This window comes from Sciurus vulgaris (assembly GCF_902686455.1).
Source record: "Sciurus vulgaris genome assembly, chromosome: 9".
In the NCBI taxonomy this organism is placed as follows: Eukaryota; Metazoa; Chordata; class Mammalia; order Rodentia; family Sciuridae; genus Sciurus; species Sciurus vulgaris.
Window position 1 is genome coordinate 71,905,135 of NC_136469.1, and position 10,023 is coordinate 71,915,157.

Consider the following 10,023-nt stretch of genomic DNA (forward strand, 5'->3'; position numbering starts at 1 on the left):
GTGACGACCGCTAGGAAACCGATAAGGGCACTTTGCTGGGCATAGAGCTTGAAAGGCATCTGGTTTCGCGGCTCGTTCTTTTGCAAATTCACAGTGCTGCGTAGTTCATGACTGAACAAACAACAGGCATCTTGTGATCTCTTGGGATTGTTGATTCATTCATTCGACAAGCATGTGTATGTTTATGAAGGACGCCAGGCAGTGATAGGCACTGGAGATACAAAACTGACTCTGATGGACATCATCGCTGCCCTCAGAGAATTTGCAGTCTAACAAGGAAGAAGAGGGAGAAAACCAACAAGTAAATGAGCACGTAAAAGATAAATCCTAGTACGGGAGGAAACCAAAAATATGTGGCTATGGAGAATAATGAGGGGTTGACTTCAGAAAGGGTTGTGATTCGAGCAGTTTATAGAATGGCATTTAAGTTGAGTGTCAGAGTAAGAAGGGAATCAATCATTTGATTATTGGAACTAGTGAAGGGATGACTGTTCTGGACAGAGGGGACAGCAGAGTAAAGGTTCTGAGGTGGAACAACTTGGCATTTTGGAAGAACAGAGAAAAGACCAGTGTGCCTCTAGTATACAATGCAGTGAGGGAGGGAAAGAACCACGATGGTAGATAGAGGAAGGAAACAGAGGCCTTACAGTTCGCCTTACATTTTAAATGTAATGAACCTCTATTTAGGCATTTGAAGCAGAGGAGTGAAAGGATGTTGTTTAGACTTTAAATCACTTTGGTTAATGTACAGAGAATAGGTGGAAAGGGGATATTGTGAGACTGATAGAGATTTTGGTAGATGAGATTTAGGTAGGGGATATCATGGAGTAAACTATAGTGGTAGCACTGAAGGTAGAGAAAAGCAAAATGATTAGAGAGCTTAAAGTTAAATGATTAACTTATTTTGACATTTTGGGTATCCTGGTCCAGGGATACTGGACTGTTCCAAATCCAGTGCATAAAATAATCTCTTTAAAGGTGATGCTCATGTTGATGACTCCCAAATTATAGTCACAACCTTGAGGATTATGTTGGGTTGAGAGTCATTTTTCATGAATTTTCTTTCTTTTTAACTACTAATTACAACATAATATGCATACAGATAAGTGCATATATTCTAAGTGTGTACTACTCAAGTAATGTTCACCATCAGAACACATCTTTGTACCCAGCCAGAATCCAGGTCAAGAAACAGAACATTAGTAATACCTGGGAACCCCATCATACTGCCTTCCAGTCACTGCTTCCTTTCAAGGGCAATCTCTATGCTGATTTTGAACAACATAGTTTTGACTATCCTTACACTTGATAAACATAAAATTATAAATATGCATTATTTTATGTTTGTTTTCTTTGATCCAATATTATACTTGTGGGATTCTTCCATATTATTGCATGTAGTTGTAGATAATTAATTTTATTCCATTCTGTAACTATACTTATGAATTTATTCTTCTGATGGATGTTGGGATAGTTTCCAGTTTGGAGCTCCTATAAGTAGTGCTACAGTGAACATTCTAGTACATGTCCTTGGTGATGACCTTGTCTTTTGACGGAACATTTTGGTAACTGAATTAAAATTAAGTTATTTTTAAATCTGCTCATCATTGATGAGTACCATGTATTGCAGTTTTTCAGACATTTGGACATTGGTGCATATAATAGACTTTGCTCTCACAAAGGTAAAAATTGGGGGCAACAAGAAGGACTATTGATGTGGGAAATTTTAAGCTTGGAAGTATAAAATAGTATGAATTATCTCTGAAGAGTTTTTTTAAAAAATTTTATTTGTTATTTTTAATTATACATGACAGTAAAATGTATTTTTACATATTATACATACATGGAGTATAACTTCCCATTCTTGTGGTTATACATTATGCGGAGTTACATGGGTCATGTGCTCATATATGAACATAGAAAAGTAACATCTGATTCATTCTACCATCTTTCTTACTCCCATCCCCGCTCCCTGCTCTTCATTCCCCTTTGTCTATTCCAAAGCACTTCTATTCTTCCTAACCCTCGCCCCTTATTGTAGGCATTTGCATATTGGAGACAACATTTGGCCTTCAGTTTTTTAGGATTGGCTTGTTTTACTTAGCATGATAATCTCCAATTCCATTCATTTACTGGCAAATGCCCTAATTTCATTCTTCTTTATGGCTTAGTAATAGTTCATTGTGTATATATGCCACATTTTCTTTATCCATTCATCTGTTGGACGATACCTAGTTTAGTTTCATAGTTTAGCTATTGTGAATTGAACTGCTATAAACATTGATGTGGTCATGCCACTAGAGTATGCTGATTTTAAGTGCTTTGAGTATATGCCGAGGAGTGAGATAACTAGGTCAAAGGGTGGTTCCATTCCAGGTTTTCTGAGGAATCTCCATACTGCTTTCCATAGTGGTTGCACCAATTTTCAGTCTCACCAGCAATGTATGAGCATACCTTTACTCCCACATCTTCACCAACTTTCATTGTTACTTACATTCTTGAAAATTACCACTCTGAGTGGAATGAGATGAAACCTCAGTGAAGTTTTAAAATTTGCATTTCTTTAATTGCTAGAGATGTTGAACATTTTTCATATATTAGTTGACTGATCATATTTCTTCTGTGAAGTGTCTGTTAATTCCTTTGCCCATTTATTGATTGGATTATTTGTGGTTTTTTTGATGTAGATTTTTTTAGTTTTTACATATACTGGAGATTAATGCTCTGAGGTTCAGGTGGCAAAGATTTTCTCCCATTCTGTAGGCTCTCTCTTCATGTTCTTCATTGTTTCCTTTGTAGCGAAGAAGCCTTTTAGTTTGATACCATCCCATTTATTGATTCTCAATTTTACTTCTTGCACTTTAGGAGTCTTGTTGAGGAATTTGGTTCTTAAGGCCACACAATGGAGATTTGGGCCTAATTTTTCTTCTAGCAGGCACAGGGTCTCTGGTCTAATGCCTTGGTCCTTGATCCAATTTGAGTTTTGTGGAGAGTGACAGATAGTCCCTGGAGTTTTGACCTTCTTTTTAAGTACCTGCAAACTGTATGACCAGCAATTAAGAACATTGTGACTTTGCCACATCATTTTACTATAATTGGCTGTAATCTTTAGTCATATGATAAGCAATGTCAGTTGGATTGTCCTAAAGGATATTTTTGATACTCATACAGTCCTTGGAATCACATTGGAAAACCACACCATTTCATATATTACCACAGCTGATTATATCCAGGAGGACCAATTCAGTGGGAGAGCACTTGCCTAGGCCTTGGGGTGTAAACCCCGGGTTCCATCTCCAGGAACAGTGCAGTGGGGGTAGAGAGAAATAAAGCCAACGGTTTACTTCTTCTACATACTTCTTGATTTTTTTTTTTTTTTTTTTTTTGGTAGTGGATACTTTACCACTGACCTACACCCCAGCTCCTTCTATTTTTTATTTTGAGACAAAATAAAGATGCTAGATTCTTCCTAAATTGCTGGTGCTGGCCTCAAACTTGCAATCTTCCAATCCTCCTGCCTCAACCTGCTGAGTTGTTAGGAATATAGGCAAACACCACCACATCCTGAACTGGTTTTTGAATCTCTAAATCATACTTAAATATCCTACAAAAATAATTCACCAGAGGCTTCCTTGACATGACAAATCACTGCATAATGTCTTAAAGAATCAAGTGAGAGCTCACTTTGGCAGCACATATACTAAAATTGGAACAATTCAGAGAAGATTAGCATGGCTTCTGAGCAAGGATGACATGCAAATTTGAGGCATTTCATATTTTGTAACATTTAATCAAACATGTTAAGCATAAATAAGGAATCAAATGATTCCTACTCCTTCATTAAGTTGAACCCCTTCTTTTTTTCAGCTTATATTTTAAGCCATTTGCTGAAAACTTGTGTCTATAGGGATTTATACCCCAAAATAAGTCATAGGAATTTAGATAGATTGGAGTGTGCAGGGCTTATAAAAGAAAAAGTTAGGACCTATAAGTCTTTAGCATGCCCATTTGAGATTTAGACTAGTAAGCTACTGGAATTGTACCCACTTTTCTGAGTAGTTACCAGTTCTTCTGGGAATCAAATGCTGTGCAATAATGAATAGACAATTCTATTACTATTCACTAAGGAAGAACCAATTTCTTTCTTTCTTTCTTTCTTTTTTTTTTTTTGTATGTAAGCATTATTCTTTGTTTTCAGGAAAGTTACAGAGACCAGGGCATTAACTTAACTTTTTTCAGAGCTGCCAAGTGCAATGTTAGGAGCTCTGTGTAGCTCTCAAGGAAGTCCTATGTCCAACGTTCCTGTAAGGTGGGCAGAAACCAGAGAAGGGAGCCGATGAAACACTGGTTATCTAGCCAAAGAATTACTTCCTGCCCAAGAGCTGTGTGCCTGAGATCAATGTCAGAGCTGATAGGACTCCTGTATAGAGCCTTCCCAGGGAGGGTACTGCCACAGCAGTTAGGCATCTTGTGCCCCTGCACAGGAACACTCCCAGGCACCAAGCATGCCACAGTCATGAGGTCAGAGACCCAATCTCAATCACTATTGTCCCATTTTTGTACTGCGTATTACACTCTTTCTTAGATGTCATTTTAAGAAGTTTACATATATTGACTCCTGAGTCTATATGAACATTAGTTAACAATTTAACCTATCTAAAACATGAATCGAAGAAAGGCTGAGAGAGCATTTAACATTCCTTTTGTGTGGCAAAGAGGCAAAATGCTTTCATGTTTCACGATATTAAACTTTAAACAAATCAGGCTCTCACTAATTTTTAGAAATACATTTACATTTAAATTTCTTTTATCTCAGTGTAACAAATTTTACATATACCCTCATTGATGACAGGTCCTATAATAGAACATTAAATGATGAGTTTAAAATTACCATTACAGACAAGTTTAATAGCAGCTTGATAAATTTTCTGCTTTAAAGGCTTGTATACCTGGAAAATATGAACACATTTAATATACAAAGAATAATGTTTTTAAGTATGTTACTAATAACAGAATGAATCAAACAACATTACTCTATGTAAATTTATGATTACACAAATGGTATGCCTTTGCGCCATGTACAAACAGAGAAACAACATGTATCCCATTTGTTTACAATAAAAAAAAAAAGTATGTTACTTCATGGAATAACTTTATAAATTAATCAGATGTCTCTAACAAACACATTTGAGTAATCCCATACATGTTGACTCTAATTCACTCATCTTATTGTAAAAAACCCAAGATATCAGAAAAGTGTAAAAAAACCAAGATATCAGACAAGTGTACCAACAGTATTTGCCGTCTCTTTCCTGTGGAAGAAAAGTCCTAGAAAAATTGATGTTCGACATTTTATAAACATCAACATTTAATGAGTTTGACCACATAGAGACTTGTGAGTTAATTTTGAAGACATTTTGCTTCTACTAGTTTACCCAATTCATATTGAAACTTTTAAATCACATGAATTAAAAATATTTGGATCCATTTTTTAATTTTTAATTTTATGCACATTTATATTTAACACAAAAGCAAAGGCCTTGTAATGCTTATCTCCTTTGCAATGTAACAGAAGTTCAAAAATAACTCTAGAGTTGGATAAAAAGAAATGATCAAAAATGATTAACCTAGGTATGTAGGATCAAAATTGTGAGCTCAAAAAATAGCATTTAAGAAAAAAAATTCCTAGAAGAAAAATGATAATGGCCATTAATTATAGCATGAGAAAATGAGAAGGAGAGAAGTGGTGAAAGGGAGAGAAAAAGTATTCTGAGTTGCAGCCCAGGAGAAATTTAAAATGGACACTTTTTTCCTTGGGTTTGAGACTGGTTTCCTACTGAGCATTCTGGTTTCCTCCATTTACATTTCAATGTAAGCCTTGACTGAGAGCTGGATCTGAAAGGAGCTAACAGTTTCTAGCAGAAACTTGATGCCTAGGGCATTTTAGCCCTTTTTCCTGGTTAGTAATCAATTCAGTTTTGGACATAGAAAATTGTCAAACAATTATCTCCCACTACTTGTGGGGAATGGGGCTGCTTATATCATACTCCTTACTGGGACATGCCACTGATGGGTGGGCTGGTTACTCCCTCAACACCAGCGTATGTGGGACCTCTTGTCTGGAGGACTAGGTGGGCTGGGCTGGGGAATGGAAGCAGAAAACAGCTGAGTCGAAGTTGGAAGAGGAGGAGGGATTAAGAGGGGGAGAAGAAAGAGGCTTTCGCAAGAAAGAAGAGACTTGAAGATAAGGAATCCCTTTCCATCTGCCTGCTCTCTCACAAAAGCTGTGTGCCATTATGCAAAGGAATTTTGATGGCTTTAAGCTGGGGGTTAGGTGAAGGGGTCCCAGGGTTGAATCTGCCAGATTGGAGGACCCAGGTCTCATGGTGGAGACTGATACACCCGAGTCTGTGGCCAGGGCGTACGTGGCCATTTTGGATTGATTATCTAAAGGGTACTGTGGCCAAATATAAACTGGGAGTCAGGCAAGGGGTTGAATCTGCCGGAATGGATGACCCAGATCCCATGGTGGAGGCTGATATAGCCGGGTCTGTGCCCCGGCGTCCCGAGGCCACAGAGTAGTTGACTGGAGATGAGAAGGTAGCACATAGATGGTGTCATCACACAAACATCAATGTGGGGCCAGGCAAAAGCCAAGAAGAGTTGAAAACCTGATATCAGGGTTTTTGAGTACAAGTGCGCGAGTGCGAGATGAGCCTCAACCCTGTGAGAGAATCTCCACCACTAAATCAGGAATCCACCCAGCAGATAAGACCGACTGTAGGGGCCAGCCGTAACTATACAAGTTGTGGCTGGGGGTACCCCCACCCCTCAGCTGCCTTGAGGGTCCTGGATAAATTGGCCTAGGGGAACCGGCCTAGAGGACTCACCAATCTGAAGTTCGGTGATGAATGCAGAGCAGAGCGTCCAGGCAGAATGGAAGGTGAGGCTGTGTCTGGGGGGCACTGGGGCTTAGATGGGGTTCCACTCGCTTAAGAGACAGTGGAAGTACCCATCCGAGTCACGGCACCAATGTAAGGGATCCCACGAAAACCACTCTGGACCCGGGAAATCACATAAGGGAGTTTATTAAGCAGACAGAGTGTCTCCCTGCAGGGTAAGAGAGAAAATGAAAGGAAAAGAAAGGAAAGAGAAAGGGCCTGCTCTAGAGAGAGTGGAAAGCAAGGAGAAAGAAAGTGAGTCAGGGAGAGAAAAGCTCCAATTTATTTCTTATGTAAAAATTAAAAATGGAAAGCCAGGTATGGTGGTGCACGCCAGTCATTCCAGCTACTGAGGAGGCTAGGGCAGGAGTTTTACCTGGACTCATGAGTATAGGCATGCCTGGGTAACACAGACCACAACTTGGGAAAAAAGAAAAAGAAAGAAAGGGGGAGAGGGAGATTAAAAATTTAAAAGGAAAGGAAAAAAATAGAGATAGATATTTTCCACACTCTCAATCAACAATTTCCTAGGGAAGTATCTATATGCTACTTTTGGCTTCATATTAAAACATGGGCCCAGTATAATAGCAAGTATTTTTCTATGGTTCAGGCTGCTCTATCCTGAATTGCTAGCCCAGATGTCTCTTCTGTCTCACCAGAATCATTGCCAACACACTGACACAGAATGTTTGAATCTTGTTCTTGGGCCCAATTAAACTTGAAATGATTTTATTTTAAAATGTTGATTGCATCTCCCACATGCAATTTACCTCTCCACAAATATGGAACAAGTAAGTTTCATCCAGTATCAGTGGCACAGAGATCGAATTATGTTTCCATTTCCACCTTTGATAATTATCTCATTTGACCTTATTCAAATATTTAATTTCACCAAGTATCTGTTTCTCATCAGTGCTGTTGTGAAGGTAATTATGTTTTGTAAATATAATTTGCAACAAAGATAATAAACAAAAATTTCTTTTTCTTATCTAAATTACAAAAACTCAAAATTAGGGAAATAAAATATGATCGTCATTATTAGCACTTTTGGTCAAATATTTACTGCTCTTTACCGCTGAGGCAGTTTCCAGGCTCCTGTATGTGTGGTGCCAGAGAAGTGGAGAGCCGTGACTATTTCTGGTCAGAGAATTTTAAGTGGAGGTAAATAGTCATTGCTGACTAGGAGAATGTAATGTCCCTGTTCAAGACCTTCAGACGCTTCCTTTCTTCTGTTATGGTAAACTACCAATGTTTCAAATAATGGTTACCTCTTCCATCTGGATCTCCAAGTGACTATGAAGAAGAGAATCCCACTACCAGCTCATGATGACCATGCAGTGTGAGCAAGAAACAAATCTTTGTTGTTTTAAGACACCAATATTTTGATGCTACGTCTTACCGCATGTTAACCTCTAACTTTACCTAACTCGTCTCAACTGACACAGACATCTGATTGGATTTTCCTTGGGGCAATTGTAATCTAAGAAGAAAAAAATTGTTTTCCTGTTGGGGTCTTTGGCCCCTTTGCTCTTCTCAACCAGCGACAAGGGAAGGGAGCACTCCCCAACAAGGCCAGACCAGGAAAGGTAGGGCCAACTGACCGCCCACACCCAGCCTTCAGGGCAGAGGACAATCAGACACGTCAGGGAGACCAGTCACAGCAGGAACTCGTTTACTGAGGAAGTCATACAGCTTTTATGTAGGGTGAAGGCTAGGTGGGAACCAATCAGCTTAAAGGTTAGCAAGGCACAGGGTTCAAGTAGGCGAGAGTCCCATAGGACTATATGGCCAGCACGAGCTGATCACATTCTCGGAACTGTTAACCAACCCTGATGGAGGTCCGATTTATCATCATTAACTTTTGAAACCGCCTTTGAGGCCTTGATCTTGCTCACCCGCCAGGAAGTAAGGAGTCGGCCTGGGTTAGTTAACGTGTCATTAGTCCCAACATTTTCTCAAGCTGGGGGTAGAACCCAGAGCCTTGCACATGCTAACTAAGAGGAATTTTCTTTCATTTACTCAATAAATATTTATGAAGTTCTCATTATATATCAGGCAGTATGTTAGGCTCTGGGTTTATAGCAATGAATGAACAATGTAAACATTGTCTATTCTGAAAATTGAAAGGGGCAAAGAGAAATAATTGGCATGTATCTAAATATAATGAATGCTGCAATTGGAAAAGTATAGTGCTATTATTCAGTTGTTGAATATTATATAAGACTGCCAAGAAAGAACAGGGAAAGAGGAAACAAGTCTCTAACTCTTGAGAAGTATTTTGGAAACAGAAATTATTTCCTATATTTGAGCCCCTGGAGGGCTCCAAAATTACTCTTGACCAATGTAGGGCTACAGGCAAGTAACTAACTTCCTTGAGTCTTTGTTTTATCATCTATAGAGTAGCACCAATATAACTTGCTCTGACTGACTTACAAATTGCTGCAAGAACTCAATTAGGCAGAGACTATGTGTCCCATAAAAATGAACAGTGTTTTTATTCTTTGAAGATTTTTATAGTGCTACAAAGGAACCTATAAACATACAGCTTAAAAAATAATGAAAACACTTGGAAACCCTATAAAACAGCATACAAAGAAATTGAAATTAATATTGTACCCTTCTAGCTGTGGGAAATGGTACCAAGTTATGCAAAGAAAATTATATCTTTGAGTATCTAAAGCACATTATTTGATCCAAAATATCTGCTAAATTTATTAAGATATGGCCAAAACAAGCCAAAAATGCCCTTGTAATCCTCATAAAGAATATTCAGTACTTTTTTGTCAGTGGAATGAAATTAATGTATAACAAGTGCATAATAACAAAGAAATGCACATAGTAATGAGAAAAACTACCATTGTCTTCGAAATCTGTAATAGAAGCATGGTTGCTTATAACCTGTTGGAAATGATATCTAGTTTTCTAAATTAATTGCTCTATTCTGGGTCCCATTCAGATTAGAGTTTGGAATCTCAAGGTAACATTGTAAGAAGTGATGAAAGGCACGTTTGTTGCTGGTTGTCAGGCAACCACAGGCATGAGTTATTGGCATGCACAAACAGACCTCTATTTTGTACATAAA